We start from the raw sequence: 4711 nt of genomic DNA, 5'->3' as shown, positions 1-4711 counted from the left end.
TTCTTGGCTTATTGTTAAGATGCATGTGTCTAGGAAATACTGAAATTACCAATTTCTTCTTTTCTCAAATTTTTGAAATTTAGTTTTCAAAATAGGGACTTATAGTCCTCTACTTTTACATTTTGTTTTTTTAACTTTTTTGTGATGAGGACCAAACCCAAGGCTAAATGATTGCTAGACAAGGAAATCCTCTGAATTTCAGTAGCACCCATTGTGATTCTACCTTTTACAATTCTGACTGTATTAATGTGTCTTTACTTATTTTTGTGAGTATGAATACAATCATCAATGTTTATATTTTCAAAGAAACAAATCTTGATTCATTGATCATTTGTATTGATTTTAAATTTAATTTCATTAATTCCTTCTTTGAAATTTATAATTTCTTTCCTTTTAAAATTTTTGATTTGTATTGCTCTTGTTTTTCTAGGACCTTGAGATGCATCATTGGGTTATTTATGTGTTATTGTCCTCTTTTTTTTTTAATGTGGCCCCTCACAACTCTAAACTTCCCTCTCAAAACTCCTTTGTCTTCCATAGGTTTTAATTGTTTTCTATAGGTTTAATTGTCTCCCATAGGTTTTGATATGTTATGTTTACATTATAATTTGATTTTAGGTAGTTTTATTTCCCTGATTTCTTCTGTGTTGTATTAATAATTGAAAAGTATATTATTTAATATGCGTGTATTTGTGCAATGTATGTGTTTCTTTTGCTGTCAATTTCTAGTTTCATTCTGTGATGCGTTGGTAAGATTGAAATATTATTTAAGTTCTCTTTTTCTTTATTTAAGCATGCCATATGGCCAAGGATATAGTCTATTTTTCAGAAGCTTCTATGTGTTGTGGCAAAACATGTATTCTGCTCTTCTTACATGAAAACCTCTGTAGATATTTGTTAAGTCCATTCGTTTGACAGTATCATTCAACTCTGATTTTTTTTGCTGATATTTTTGTTTGATTATCTATTTGTGAGAGTGGATCTTAAATTTCCTCCACTGTAATTGTGCTGGAGTCTATCTCTCCTTTATGTAGAGTATTTTTTACATTTGGTGAGTATATATTTACAACTGTTATTTCTGAATTGTTGCCTTTACCATTATACAGTGACTTGTTGGTCTCTGATCAATTTTGGCTTTAAGCCCACTTTTTAACTGAAATTAGGATAGTTACTCCTTTCGTCATTCAGGCTCTGGATACATGGAGCATCATTTTGCAGCCTTTCACTTTTGTGTGTGTGTGTATACGTGTGTGTGTTGTGGAAAATGTGTATCTCTTGCAGGCAACATATAGTAGGATTTTAGATTTCTTAACGAATCTTCTAATCTGTGTCCTTTGTTAGAGGAATTCAAGACCAGTGAAATTGAACGCTATTATTGAAAAGCATTTACTAAAACCTGCATTGCATTTTTTTCCAATGCTTATTTCTTTATTTTTACTTTAGTTTATTAATCTCCCATTTAGATTTTTTCCTTAATTCAGTATCTTTGGTGATGTTGGCCCCACTCTCACTGCCCAGGATTCCCTTAAATAGTTTCTGCAATTTTGGCTTTGTGGCTTTAAATTTTTTAGCTTCTCTTTGTCATAAATTTTGAAAGGTAACTTTATACAATGTAATAACCTGGATTGGTTACTGTTTTCTTTTGGGGGGCTTGAAAAATAATTCTGAGCATTCTTTCTCCAAAGATTTGTGCTGAGAAATCTGGTTATTCTGATAGCTTGCCTTTATAAATTACTGGGCGTTTTTCTCTAATGGCTTTTCATATTCAGTGCTTTAGATTTCTTGGATACTTAACTATGGCATGTCATAAAGAAATTATTTTCTGTTCACTATTATTTGAAGTTTTATATGCCTCAATTAACTGGAATCCTCTAGAAATCTCTGTAGATTTGGAAATTTTCTATTATAATTTTAGTGAACATGATTTACACGTCTGTTGGTGTCATTTGACATTTTTGTAACTCCTATTATTCTTAGGTTTTTACTTTTGGAGTTATGTATCAGTCTTTCAATCCAGCTTCCATGGTGTATTGTTTTAGGGCATCACTCAATAAATGGCCTACTACATCAGTCTTGTCTGCAAGTTCAGATATGTCATTCTTCTTGCCAGTGATTTTAATTGCATTTTTCATATTCAGGATTTCTGATCGATTTCTTTTCATATTCGCTAATTCTTTATAAAAGTGGTTATTCATATCTTTCATTGTCTTGTTTATTTTTATCCACATTTTTGTGTCTCCTTTAAGCCCATTAAATATTTTATTAGATTCTTCATCTGTTGATTTGGATATTATTTAAGCTCACTATATATCTTATAGTTTAGCTTATCAATTTCTTCTTTGATATTTTCAAACATTTTAACCATTAGATTTTTAAAAATTATTTTCACAAAACTTTCTCCACTTTAATGACCATCAGATCAGTTTGGGGAATTTAAGAATTTTTTAGGCATCTTGTCGCCTTGTTTTTTTTCATGTTCCTATTGCTTTTTTGCTGAAGGTTGAAGATCAGTTAGGACAGAAAACTGTTACTACTTGGAGATATCTTTAGTTAGTGTTTATCTCCCAGTGATATATATGGCCCAGATCATCATTTTCCAAAATGGAAGTGACCTAAAGAATTTATTCCTCTGGATTGCGGTCATAGTGCTCAGCAATCAAGGCATTCAACTCTTACAGCCAAGGAAGAAAAAAAAAATCAGCCTACTATTCCAGCTGGCAGAAAACCTTGGCATCATCTGAACAGTGCTGATTTAAGGAACACAGAGAATGCAAGAGTTATGGGGTCAGGAAGGCTTCCACCTATATTTCAGAGTAAGACCTAGGAGGCCTGAGAGGGCAGTGTGTGATGCTGTGAATATGAGTTGAAGCTGCAGTGGAGACCCTAGAATGCTGAAGACCAGGAACATTGATGCTGTGAATATGAGTTGAAGCTGCAGTGGAGACCCTAGAATGCTGAAGAAGCCAGGAACATGTATTGTCTGAAGAAAAACACAAAGAGTGAACAAAGCTGCTCCTAAAAAGAATCCTTCAGATCTATAACCACTGAAAAGACTAGTAAGACAGAACCAAGCATTTCAGAAGACGACAAGATCACCACAAGAATCAGCAGGACTCCACCTTTTGTAGCTTCAAAATTACAAAAGTAAAAGACTTTGCTTTAAGAAAAGAGCCCTATATCACCATGTTCCAGAATATCAATGGCCTAGGGAAGTTGTTTCTTGGGATTTGGTTCATAGGCACTGGAATCCTGCACCCAGAGTAAAGGAAGCCTGCTACTGCTCCAGCTGATGGCAGACATTGTCATCACTCACATGATGTGGATTTTGGGTCTATGAAGAATGCAAGAGTTGTTTGGTCATGAAGCCTTCCGCCAAGATTTCAGAGGCCTTGGGAAGCCAGGCAGTGTGCTACTGAGAAGGGACTGTGTGAAGCTGGATTTTGCATTTGCTTTAGTCTTATTTATTTGAATCTCCCCCTTGGTATCATTTGGAATGATAATGTTTATCTTGCTCATCTTAATCATGTCTTGCCATATGGACACAATCTCTGCTGTTTTCTGAGAAATTATTTATGATTTCATATTTTTCCAGATCTTCTTTCATTCCAAGTTCAGGGAATCCAGATGTTTGACTGTCATATTTTTCCCTCTCTTTGCCCTTTCCAGTTGCCTTAGGTGATATGGAAGTCTGGTTTTGAAACTTGTTTACATGTCTTCTCATTTCAACAGATGGAACCTACTGTGCCTTTTATTAGGGGGAAACATTTTGCTCACCCAGTGGTCTTCAATTCTCAGTGAGTCATCAAGTTGCCTTTTCTATGCTGCTCACCAGTACACCAATTCCTGGGTTCAGCATGGTGGTGTCTGGATCCCTAAGTTTACCTGTTGTCTTTAGGGCTTCTGGCTGTGGCCTGTGCACACTTGGGATGCTATCTAGTTGTGCTTCTGGCTAGGGCCCCTATGTAGCTGTTGTCTGGGAGGGCCTTTGGCTGAGGGCTGTGCACCACAGTTCCTGTTGTCTGACCAGACTTCTGGGTAGGGTCTCTGCACACTTATTGATGGTATCAGGGTGAGCCTCTGGGTGTTGCTTGTGCATCTGTGCAGATCTTTTCCAGCCAGGCCCTTGGCTTTTTTCTGTGTGCCCAAATCACTGGGGTTGGTGTGGGGCTGTGGTTGCAATCTTCCTGCAGCCAAACAACTCTGGTACCACCACTTCTCACCAGGATCTGCATGCACTTATGGATGCTATGAGGTGGGCCTCTGACTGAAGCTTGTGGGCCTGTGCAACTCCTTTCTGAGCAGGCCTTTGTCTTAGGCCTGTGTGCCTGAGCCTCTGGGTTTGGGGCAGGGCCTTTGCTGAGATCTGCCTACAGCTGAGCTACTCTAGTACACACTCCTGTTCCCTGTAATCTCTTGTTATTACATCTTTAATCCATATTCACAGACACTAATCCACAATCACATACTCTAGATCCCACCACCTCTGAAAAGCCACACCTATGTGCAAATGAGGCTTTGGGGGACACTTAGAAACAAAAAGTAATATTTTCCTATCTAAAGACTCATGCACTTCCCTTTCTTCAAAAAGTATTCAGTCCATCTCTAAGTGTTGCTAAAGTCCTTATAGTTTCAGTATTGCAGTAAAGTGTAAGGCCAATGTGTCCTCTGGCATGTAAGGCAAACTTTTAGCTGAAAGGCCAAGTACAAATGA

Source organism: Fukomys damarensis, unplaced genomic scaffold (assembly GCF_012274545.1).
Source record: "Fukomys damarensis isolate Sample0158 unplaced genomic scaffold, DMR_v1.0_HiC HiC_scaffold_39, whole genome shotgun sequence".
In the NCBI taxonomy this organism is placed as follows: Eukaryota; Metazoa; Chordata; class Mammalia; order Rodentia; family Bathyergidae; genus Fukomys; species Fukomys damarensis.
This window is presented reverse-complemented; position numbering follows the sequence as displayed.